Genomic DNA, 12,274 nt, shown 5'->3' on the forward strand with positions numbered 1-12,274 from the left:
CCATGATGCTGAGTGCCAACCCCTAGTGCCCCGGGGCCACTGCGGCCAGCTGCACAGAGGGCAGGGGACAGGCAGCAGAGGAGAAAAGCAAGAGCAACAACAACGGGCTTTGCATTTGCTGGCACCTCGCGACCTGCCAGAGTGGTGAGAGCTTCTCTCCAGGGAGACAGGCGCGAAGACAGCAATTTATCAGTCTAGTTGCGGTGAAAGGCTAGCAGAATGTCCCTCGGCAAGGTTTGCCCATCCCTAGCTGTGTGTGAGTGCCAGGAGTGAGCTGAGAGTCAGCTGTGGTAGAATCCAGCCCCAGATAGACCAGGAAGGACAGCCAGGGCCTGCCTGGGACCCATGGGGAGAGAGAGCATCCTTCATCCCTCAGCTGCCTTCCCAGGATGCTGGGATCCTGGCCTCTGCTCACCATCCCTGGGGGCTGAGCTGAGCCGTGGGGGCTTGCACTGGGCTCCAAAATTACCAAAAGCCATGAAAAGCAGCACTTTGAAGGTAGTTTCCTAAGAAAAAGGGAGAGACAGGCACAACTGCACACCAGAGAGGGATATGCTGGAAGGAGCCCAAAAACCAGGCTGTGGCTGAGAAGCCCACACATGCACAGGTGTCTCTAAGTAATGGGGAAGGGATGAAGGGGCTACATGATGGAGGGGGCAGAGGATGCCCAGACTTGCACGCACAGTATGAGGAGACAGGCAGACAGCATCGGAGAGGGGACCAAGGAAAAAGCAGCATATGCACACAGGCCGTGGGTAGAGGAGCGTTGGGTGTGTGCAGAGGGCATTGCAGAGCAGAGAGCAAGGGATGGCTCTGCCTTGTGAAAGACCAGAGACCCAAGCAAGAAAATAAGGACCCCCACAGGAATGTGGTCTCCACCAGAGCTGGCTTCCCAGGCGGAGGCAAGGGAGTTCCCCTGCAGCAGCAGATTGACTGGGGAGGCTGCAGCCAGCCAGACATGATGACTGGGGCTGGGAAAACCTCAGCATGGAAAGAAGAGGGCTACGGGCAATGGCAGCAAGAAACTTGGCTATGTCCCTGCTGCATGACATAACACTGGTGGGGAGAGAGCTGGCGGCTCCCAGAACGAAGAGATGTGCCGGGGGGAAGGGAGTTGATCCAGGCTGCAGGATCAGCCTCCTCCTCCCCAGCAGAGCCACTGAGCCCCGACCGGCTGAGCAAGGAGAAACCTCCTCCAGAAAGACAGGTTCATTCAGATACAAGACCCTCTGGGTCCCAAGTGCTCCCTCAGTCCCAGTTCCCCTGCCAAAAGCACTTGGGACATCACTGATATTCACTTCAAGAAAGACAGGTCACGCTGGCTCTCCTTCCTGGAGACACCCTGCTGGTGACACCACGCTGGTCCCCAGCCCTGCTGCTATGCCACCACTGTCCCCCAGGCAGAGCTGGGGGTCAGGAAGGGCTTGAGGCCCGGCACTTTGCATCACGTGCATTTCCAGTGCTCTGAGACTGGTAAACCACAGCGAGAGATCGGCTCATCCACAGACTGGGACCATATCCACGTAGGATATGGTTTGGGGGACCACGCTACAGGGAAACAGCCGGGCACAGGGATGGGTGGGAGGGCATCCCCCATCTGGGGAGGGCGCGTCCTTCCTAGTGCTGGCTGGTCACTGGTCCCAGCGCTTCCCAGCGCAGTGCCGGAGACGTTGCAGCTCCATCTGCTGGCTCCATGGCCAGCGCTGCCGAGGCTGCGGGGATGAAAAGGCGCTGGGGAAGGGGGCGACTTGGTGGGATGAGCAGGGCAGGGGGCTTAAGAAACAAAATCTACATAGCCCCTGGATCATACAGGATTTTCTTGTTATTTTGATTTTTTTAACCAATAATTCAGTCATGAAATCTTTTCTGCCATGTCCATCTTCAGCAGTGAACCATTTTCAAAGGCAGGAGGGGACGGATGCAGCTGCCTCAGTGGCTCTGCAGGTCTGGGCCTCGTTGGACTCATTTGCCAGACAGCCCAAAAACCAATTTCAGTACCCGGTGTAGTCTGGGGGTTGTTCCCTTCAGCTCTTGGTACCTGCAGTGAGCAGCAGGTCCTTCAGTGTCTGCGTTTTTGCTCCTCGAGCACCCAGGTGGTGTATGGACCCTGGAGAACACGGCACAGAGTGAATGATGCAGATCAGTTTGGGGGGTGTTAGGAACCCCCACCTCACCCCAGCAACTGGCATTCCAGTGCAGTCAGGTGCCTGGTGCCACCAAAGCAGAGGAGGGAAGCATTGAGCCCCAGGTGTATTTGGGGCTTCAGCACCTCACCCATGGCAGCCCATCACAGCTCAGCGGAAAGCCAGCATCAAACCCAGGGCCAGAGAAGTCAAAAAAAAAGAAGAAAAATAGAAGGAAGGTGTGGGTGGAGGTTGCATGGCAGGTGAGAAGATGTCTTGAGAAGTCAAAAGGTGGTAATCCACAACTCTTCATCATGCACAATCTCCATGGGGGCTGGCAGCCAAGGTCTCCTTCTGCTGTCACCCAAGTAAGGTCTCTGCCCGATGCCCAGGGTCCTGCCCAGGGTAGAAATGGTTGGTATGGGGCCTCTCATCGGCAATGTGGAGGCACAGCCTGTCTCTGCTCCAGGACCCTGCAGCCTGGTGCAGATGCAAGGACTGCTCTGGCATCACCCCATGTCCCAGCAGACAGTGGCTCTTCACCTCCTCATCCTCTGGGTGCAAACCCAGCAGATTTGCCTCTAGCATGGTGTAACTACCCCAGCTTGCTGGAGGAGCTTTTTGTACCTCAACACCAACATGGAGAAACTCTGGCCAAACACCAGCTGCTCTTTGGCCCTGTGGAGCTGTTGCAATTCCCTGCTCACCAATTACCATGAATTTTTTCCAGTTTGGCAATAACCCACCAAGCTTGGAACAAAATGGGAAAACCCTTCCCAGCCTCACCGGCCTCCAAACTACCCCTTTCATGTCAAGAACTGTTTCCTACAAGAAAACTTCAAGAAATGGAAAGGTCTGTGTGGCAGCCCATTGTCCCTGGTCCCACTCCAATGGGGAGCGAGTCGGCAGCCTCCTACCTATCTATGATTCTATGATTCTGTGATACCTCCCAAGCACACAGCGCTGCACAAGCTCTTTCCAGCCAGGCTTGAGGACGTGCACCTCCAGGCTATTGTCCTCCTGAAGCATCCACGACTCTTTAAAGTGCATGTCTGCAATCTTCACTGCAAAAATGTCCTGCCAGGTCCCCATGGTTCCCACCTGGAGCTGGGGAAGAGGCAGTGACCAGGGTCAAGCTTGCGGCTTCTGGGTGCTAATGCCTGTGTGTAATTGTCTTTGACCCAAACTTTTCCTCTTTGCATAACATCTTTGTGCTTGAAGAGGGGAACCTTTGCTCTTGCGTGAGCAGCACCACCCCATCCCGATCTCTGTGTCAACAGGCTCTGCTGACGCTGCACCAGGTCCTGGCCAAGTGAAAAGACACGGTGGGTTTCCCCAAGCCCCACACATGAACCCCAACCCTGCTGAAGCCGCGCTCTCGTGATGCTACTCTGTCCGTAGGCAGCGAGGTTGGAAAAGCAACCCCCTGCCAGGCTGCCCGTGCCCATCACTGTCACAGCAACGGGGGTGAACCGGAAGAGATTGTGCCCAGCGTAGGAATAACAGAAGCGAAACCCACCAAAAACACAGGACTCAGCAGCTGATAAAGCCCCAGGTAGCCTTATCTCTCTCGATAGCTGCCACCAAGCACGGGCTGTTTTTAACAACTTTCAGCGAACTCGAGCAGAAAAAGGCCTGATGTGAAACCGCCGGGTGGAAAGTCAGGGAGGATGGCACCGCACGTAAAACCGAAAGAGGCGAGGTGTGCTCTGAGCTGAGAACACTCCGGGAAGGTATCAACAGTGGGGCTGGGGCTGCCCACAGCCCTCTGCCTCACAGCTCACCCCTCCCCGGGTGTGCAGGTCCCCAAGGACATCCCACGGAGAGCAATGCACAACGAGGAGCGGGTTAGATAAGGTGCCAAATGATAACTGGTCTTGAGTTAGAGGAAGACCTGCAGCTTCATAAAGCAAACTCAACTTGCCATGGAAATAAACCTATCATCTCATCTAGCGTGAAGCTTTCAGGAGAGACCACCCCGCACACAGAGAGGGCACAAAATGCCCCAAAACACTTGGCCTTGGAGGAAATGTGCTGGGTGGCTGCTGAGAATGAAGCCACCATGGAAAGTTATGGCAGCTCCTGGTGCTGAGTGCCTGGAAGTTTCCTTCCCAGAAGCAGGAAAGGTTTAACGCAAAGACTGTAGGATATTAAAGCCTGCAGAAGGACAGATCTCTGTTTAAAAAAAGCCAGAAGGATGTAGGAATCAGGCTTAAAATAATTCACAATGGTTTCAAATGAAGTATGCCCCCATGACAGCTCTTCTGCCTTGACACCCCAAAAGCCCGGGTGCCCCAAGCAGCAGTGCCAGTGGTTGGCCCTGCCCTGGAGCCAGCAGGGGCAGTGGGATTGCTGAGAATGTAGGTAACAGCATCTGTGGCCTCGCAAGAGGGGCACAGTGGCTGCCGGCAGTAGGTGACAGCAGCTGAGAGGTCTTAAGAGGCACCAGCACATCAGTCTCATGCCCTGGGTCCCAAGAGGGAGACAGGCCATGCAGACAAGTCCCAGTAACCACAGGCTGGCAGGGAGCCTCTGATCTTTGCTGCTGGAGGGGAAAAGCCAGTGAGTCATTTGTACCAAGAGCCCTCCAGCACCTTCACAACTGCCCATCCTATGAGAGTGGAGGGAGGTGATGAGGCCCTGGGGCAGAGCCTATCTTCAGCTTTGAGGTTCTTCCCTGCTTTGAGGTCCTTCCACCCTTAATTACACCTTGATACTATGATCTGGAACAGGACTACAAGGAAGGAAAGGTGGTTTCCTGGAAGCAGAGGAGTCAAGCCAAGGTCTTCTGGATCCTTATGGAGAGCTAGCAAAGCCCTAACCTGTGGATAGTACCTGAGTCATGCCCTTCCCAGGAGCCCTGCCAAGGAGACATGGGGTCCCACTTGGGTTGGGGCAGTGCCCTACAAGCAGGACGATGAAGGAAGGCTCGTCCCACCAATGCTTGCAGGTGGGGACTGGGGGACATCCCTGGCTCAGGTCTGGTGCATGGGGAGGAAGAGAGGGAGCAGCAGATCTCCCTGGCTCCCCTCCTAACCCTTTCCCAGAGCACGGGCCCCCCATTTCTATAGGTTCACTATAGAAGACTCCTTCATGCACCCTGCCACAGAGGGGTCTGCAGGGCAACAAATCTAGCTCAAAAAGCTGGCACTATGCAGTGCCTGGCATCGCCCTGCCGCAGCACATGGGGAGCCATCAGCAGCAGGGTGACCTGGATGGGACCACCTGCCCTGCAGCATCTGCTCACACTCTCTGTGTTAGGGGCTGAATGCAGGAAAAACCTAAAGGCTCTTACATCTCCTCTTTACTTCCAGGGCAGCCGCGCTTGTGTTAAACACCTTGGGCTTCTTTGAGGAGGAGGAGCCCCCCCGGGGGGGCAGCCCTCTCTCCTGGCACTCTCATATTCAACCAAACAAACCGATCACTTCATCTAGGGGTTCTGTGGTTTCAGCCCAGCCCTTCCTCCCCGAGGCTGCTGCCATGGGGCAGAGCGATGCTCCCCACCAGGGCAGGCACTGCTCCCCATGCTGCTCGCCCCAGAGGGGCAAAACGCTGCCCCTCAAGGCACACAGCTCAATGGGGGTCCAGTGGCACCCATGGCACGGGGATGGGTCCCTGCCTCCAAAACCCAGCTGTGATGGAAACCAGCCCCTGTTACGTCATGGCAACACAACTCAAATTGTGACTCACGACGCACTGATGCACCGAGCCCTCACAGTCATCTCTGAGAAGGAGCCCGGCACTGGTCCCTTTATTAAAGCCTTTGACTTGCTTTTACTAAAGGGACTTTCCCAGAAACACCCACGGAGCCGAAACTGTTTTGACGTCCTGTTCCACTTCACACACACCTCCCGGCGCTGCCCGAGCACCTTGCCTCTTACCAGCACCTGCCTGGAAACAAAAGCTGCTCCTGCAGGTCCCTCCTCAGCCCGGTCTCAACAGGGATGGGGGACAAGCCCTGTCCCAGCCCAGCATGACCCTGCTAGGCTGGAGAAGGACACTTCCAATCCTCTCCATCCCAGTGTGCTGGTCATGACTCCTCCACGGGATGCAGGAAGGAGGCAAACACAAGGAAGAGGCTGGGCGGTAATTTCCCTGTCGATTTCACACAGCCTGAAATTATTTTTGGCTTCAGCTCCCACCCCTGGATGAGCCACCCAGGCAAGAGGAGGAAGGTTGCCTGAGGATCCTTATCTTCCATCTCTTGCTGTGTGTCAGCATCTCTGTGCCCTACTCCTTCAGCCCAGGGACACACTGCCCACACTGTCCTGCTTGGCTCATAGGCATCCCATCCCTGCTGTGACATCCATCCCTTCCCTTTGGGGTCACCCCATACCCAGGTGGCTCCATCCTGCCAGCAGTCCCCAGGAGGGACAGAAAGGGACACAGGCAGGACCCCAGAGCAGGACATGCCCTCAGCAGTGAGGACACTGTGTCTGGGCACAGCAAGGGTTGCAAGACAGACGGACTGCCATCTGAGCAACAGGGCATAACCCTAAACATCTCTGTCTTTCACTGCTTGCTTCATACCAGGGCTTTTTACCCTGCTCTGAAGACTTCCCTCATCTTTTCCTGCAGTAAACACGCCCAATTCTTTTCCATCAGCCGTTCTTTCAGGGTATTATTGCTCTTTTCTCCAGGTCACCAGGTGAATTTGATTTCTAACTCTCCTCCCATACAGCCCCTACACCCTCCCTCAATAGCTTATTGCCTTCATTTGAGCCAAGCTTCCCCAGAAAACCCCTATATAACGTGTCTGCCATCACAAGCTATAACTGCTGATGAGATACAGCTTCTTGGGTACCCATCCACCCACAATGGCAGAATTTCCCACTTCCCTAATTTGCTTATGAGAACGTCACGTAAGGCAGCACGAAGATAGCATCGCTCCTGCTTTCCCTGCGGTACCCAACCCGTCGCCCTAATGAAGAGAAAATTAGGTTGGTTTAACACAACGTGTTCCTGATAAACCTGTGTTCTCAGCCCCAGCACTGCCCTCTCGATGTTTACCACTTGGTGGCCTTACTAATTTGTTCCAGCAGTTTTCTGGGTACTGAGGCAGGCTGACTCATCTAGAGTTTCCCGGATCCTCTTTTTTCCCCTTCCTTGAAGCAGATGGTGAACTGGGCATCCATATCCTCCTGGGACACAGCTCCACACCAGCTCTCTGCGCCCTTGTCCCACCTCTGACCTTGCCGCTGTTGATGGTGAATGCCTGTCACCCCGTCACAGTGACACCCACCACCTCTAGGGATAAGCAACAGCTCTAGGGTCCCTTTCAGGCTGGAATGTCTTCAGAACCAAGCTCTTAGAGTAGAGGAGTTCACCTGTCCCAGGGTGGATTTGAGGCAAAGGGGAAATGAGGATATGCCCAAGCTGGACTGTAGAGAGAGAAAGCTGCTCCACCATCCCCTAGACTTCTGGGATGGAGAGGGATGCTGAGCAACAGGGAGAGACTGAAGGGAGAAGGTGGCTATGAAGATGCGAGCATGTACCACCCACATGGGTTTGGGCTCCCTGATCATCTGGTGGGCCTCATGATGGTCCTTCCAGGCATAAGGAGAGAGCTCAGTCCCCTCTGACAAGGCTCTGTCCCTGTGCCATGGGTGGTGGGTTTGTTCTTGGGGGTGGTGGAGTGGGCAGGCCCGGAGCTCATGCCTGGCTGGGAGGCACAGGCTGCCTCACTTGTCCCTTGAGTCCCCGCATGCCAGGATCCGGCCTGCCAGCGTCCTCCTCGAGTAGCACATCCCGCCAAAGTGAGGAAGAGAGAGAAGGAGAAACCCTGGAGCCAACTCAAAGCAAAACTAGAGAAAGCAAAATGAGGGCGGCAGGAGGAAATGCAGATGTTCTGCAAACCTGCGACAGGCTCAGTGACAGGCAGGAGGAGGCTCTCGGTGGGATGGGATGGGGCGGAGGAGATGCTGTGGACCTGGACCCCTGACAACACAACAGGGCTGTGCAAGCTGGCTGTGGTTAGTGGGTCTTGCCCAGCAACCTACCCAGTAGCCCATCCCTCCCACCAACCATCCATGGCACCCAGCAGCTCACCCCAGCACGTCGCCTCTAGGACCAAAAGCTGCTTTCCCAGCAAGTCAAGGCCATGGCAATGGTCCCACACTGTAGTGCCGAACAGACCAGTCCCACTCACAGATCACCCCATTAATCCAGGAGCCAAATAAGCCACACACCCCACTGCAGCACCTCCAGCCCAACCTCTCTCAAACCAAAACACAGCTCTGAGACCTCCCAGTGACCAGGACATCCTCACTTGTAAACGACCTTACTGTCACGTGACCTGGCCACCCCTTCTCACCCCAGCTTCTGCAACGTCCCATTTTGTAGGAATGGTGCTTTCCTGCTCCATGGCATGGGTCTCCATGAAGACACTGCTGCAAGCAGCAGGAGAGGACTCCCTCTCCATCTTCATCTACCTGCCCAGTTTTCTCAAAATGTGGTCTTTGGGTTCGGGTTTCTTTAAGGGACACTTGCTCACATGTTGTTCCCAATCACCTTTAATCAAGGCTGGTGTATATAAGGAGCCAGGCTCACTCTCAAGCACCTGTATAGGGGGCTTTGCTTGTTTAGGTATAGCTCAGGTACACCAAAGGTGCACGTTCAGTTTCCTGTAGATGCTATAGGGATCAGTTCCAGCTCTCTGAGGACTCCTAGCAGGGTCTGGCCATTCCCCATCAGCAAGACGCCAGCATGGGACCAGAGGTGAGCTCCGCAAGAGCTGACAAAGCCTTTTGGCACCGTAGGTGGTGGCAGCTGCTCCTGGAAGGAGTGCCGGGTGTCTGTGGTCAGAAGCAGTTGCTTGAAGTGCTAGACCAGAGTGTGCAGGAAATGCAGCAGCTTCGGTGTCCACAGCCACCCCCTTGCCTGCACCCGGGTCCTGGCATGGGAGGGGCTGCAGTACATGGATGGGGTGGCTGGGGCTGGCTAAGGGGTGGGGGCTGCATGTCTGCAGGGGGGGGGGGGGGGGGTGTCCACAGGTAAGGGGTGGGGAGGGAGGTGTATGTATTTGGCACACAGTAGCTGTGCAAATCTGGGGGTGTGCACACTTGTTTGTTCACAAGTGTGTGTGCTTGCACAAGAAGGTGCATGGCCAAGCTGGGGATGCTTGTTCTGGGGTGATATAGGAAAAAAATTGAAATCTCCCTCCAGTTTTGCTGCTCTGTGCTTGTGAGCACAAAGCACGGGGGGAGGGGCTGTCAGGAGCATACTCTTATCACTTACAGTCATGATGCTGTTGGGAAAGAGGTGGGCAGACCTAAACCCATACCCTGTCCCCTCTGGCCTTTCAGGAGTCATTCCCAGTGATGGAACATCCTGAGAGACAGGAAAAGTCAGGTCCAGGTGCTATTTAATTTTATAGCGCCTTGTTCTTCTCCTGCTTGTGCTGCTATAAACCTTAATTTCCCCAAAATGGGATGCTGAGGACCAGACCAGGGCCCTGTTTTTAGTCTATCAAAGACTGCAGCACAGGGGTTGGCTCCAGCAGCTGTGACTGCCACAGGGAGTGAGGTCAAAACACAAAGCCAAGTGGTAGGGTCTGTCTAACCACCTTGCAGCAAACCTCCTCTCCACAGCCTAAACCAAAGACCACTGAAACCCTGCCACCCACGCCCCTCCAGAGCCAACAAAGCAGCTGCGGCAGAAAGGATGAACCCCAAAACCGTACCAGGCTCATCACAGCTCAGCCTCTTCTTGGTGCAGGCAAGTAAAGCCAAGGGACTTGAGCGTGTCAGCTCAGCCTCCTGCAGAAAACCTGAGGCAAACCTTAGCATCCCAGATGGAAATAAGTTTGCCTGGATCTCTGCTTAATTTGGAGTGGAGAAAAAGGGCATAAACCTGTCAGTGCAAACAGCAGGCAGCCAGCTGGTATGAGTACAGTGGTGGGCAAAGGCAGAAGGGCTGTGATATGGAGGGAGAGGCAGGGGAAGCAGAGATGCAGGACGGTAGAGCTGAGAAAGCCAGAACCAGGGACTCCTCAGGACGGGAGGTAAACCAGCTTTGTCCAGTCCCTGTGCAGCGACTCCAGGAAGACTGAACTAGCCTCACCACACTGGAGGGAGAGTCAAAACCCTGGGTAAGGGCTCTCCTGGCTTGCACGGAAAGACAAGAGCAGCTCCTGCACACAAACATGCTTGGCTTCCCGTCCCCGAGCAGGATGCTGGGCCATGGGGGCTGACACCCATCTCAGGACACTGCTTTGGTTCAGGGATGCTCAGAAACCTGGAGCTCATCCCAGCCCTGTTCCTGCTCTGGCCGGCATAGCCAGTGCCTTGCCCAGCACAGGGGAGCACAGGCTGGGTCTCTGCCAGTGCTGGGCACCCTGTCCTCCAAACAGGGATGGGAGATAGTGCCTGGCAGCCTGAAGTGTCCCCACCACTTACTCCATGCATCCCCAGGGCCCAGCCTTGCTCCCTGCAAAGGGCAGGATGGCAGCCAGGCTGCTGGGGAGGTGGAGGAGGACAAGGTCTGCCAAGGGCTAGGTGCTCTCCCATTCCAAATGGCAGTGGGAGATGCTTTTGCTACACCTCTGACCTCACCAGATGGCTTGGGAGCCTCCGGCTGGCTGCAGACCACCAACCACCGCGTGGGGAAGGGACCCCACACTGACTGCTGCTGGAGGAGCCACGGCTGCAGCTGGGGGGTGGGGAAGGACTGAAGACCCGGCACCTCCGCCGCTTGAGCGGCAGGATGGAAAATATGAAGCAAGGCCCACCCTCTCGCCAGCATCGTGTCTGACGGGAAAGCCAAAAACAAAACTGCTGACTGAGCTCCTGCTTCTCACCTGCTGCGGCTGCCTCCAGCCTCAGCTTTCCGGGCGAGACGGAGGTCGCGCGGTGCTGTGCCGGGGCAGGGAGCGGGGCTGCTGCTTGCAAATGGTCCTACCGGGCTGAGCTGCGTACGGGCGTGAGTGAATGCTGTGGGACCAAGCGGGGCCACCACATCCACTGTCCTGCCCTGAGGAAGGGAGAAAGCCATCCCAGATGGATCTTCATTCCATCTGGTCCTCTCTGGAGGTTTCTTGAGGACTTTCCAGCCCCCGCAGAGGACAAACTGGTGTGCTTCACCCCTTTCCCCAGCACCCGGGCTGCTGGTTTTGCTGGGGGTGAAGCAAAAAGAAACCTGCTGACCGAGCCAAGGAAGTGTGAGATGCAAGTGACTCTTCACTGTTTCTGCTGGGTTTCACGGTCTCCCAGCAGGTCTCTGCTGCCTCCCAAGCCACTCCTCACCGAGGTTTCTCCCCTCTTGAGCAGTCGTCGCTTCTTTCTGTTCTGGTTTCTGGCAGGTGACATGGCCTCGGCTTCACTTTCAAAAGGGAAAAGGGAAGTTTGGAGCCAGAAAGCTGCACTGAGCACCACGCTGTGAGCTGTGCCCCAGCTGATGGCAGCTGGGCCCCTGGCATGGCAGGGATGCTCATTCCTGGCTGAGTGAGTGCCCCAAGACCAGCCCGGTATGGAGGGGCTTGGTGTGCAGCTGCACCCAGGGACCAGCCCAGGCAGCGGCAAGAGGAAAAAGAGTGGCGGCTTCTCTAAATTATTAAGAGCAGCTTCGTGGAAGAGCAGCTTGCGTATTGCACAGAGAGGCCCAGGAACCACAACAGACACCGCCGCCTCCCGGCTCTCGCCTGCGCGCTGCCAAGAGCCGTTATTTGCCTGCCCACGCGTTTGCCATCACGAGTCAACAAACTCCCCGGACGTGAAACCCTTTATTCCCCCCTGGGCCAGATCTGTCTCCCACCTGCGGAGGCAGGGACATAGGGGTAGATTTCCCCTCCTGTAGAGGAGGAAAGTGCCAGGAGAAAGGAGGAAAACTAGCTGCCTGCTTCCCGGGGGGGTCTTTAAATAGTGGTACACAAGGCAGTGCCTGCCCTGGGCAAGGAGAAGCAGCATCTTCCACGATCTGCTTCAGCTTGGGTATCCAGCATTCCTTCCTGCAGCTGTGCTTTGCTGCTTGGGTCACACCTGGGTGAGGGAAGCAGCGTGGCCACTCCAGACAGCCCCAGGCGGAGGGAGAAAACTGAAGCATGATGTAAATCACCTTTGGCACAGACCTGTTGGCATCACTGCCATGCCCCAGCCCGTTCTCCCGGCCCCGAGAGAAAAGGCGGCACACACAGCCCAGCAGGCACCTTCCTCATC

This window comes from Tauraco erythrolophus, chromosome 11 (assembly GCF_009769465.1).
Source record: "Tauraco erythrolophus isolate bTauEry1 chromosome 11, bTauEry1.pri, whole genome shotgun sequence".
Classification (NCBI taxonomy): domain Eukaryota; kingdom Metazoa; phylum Chordata; class Aves; order Musophagiformes; family Musophagidae; genus Tauraco; species Tauraco erythrolophus.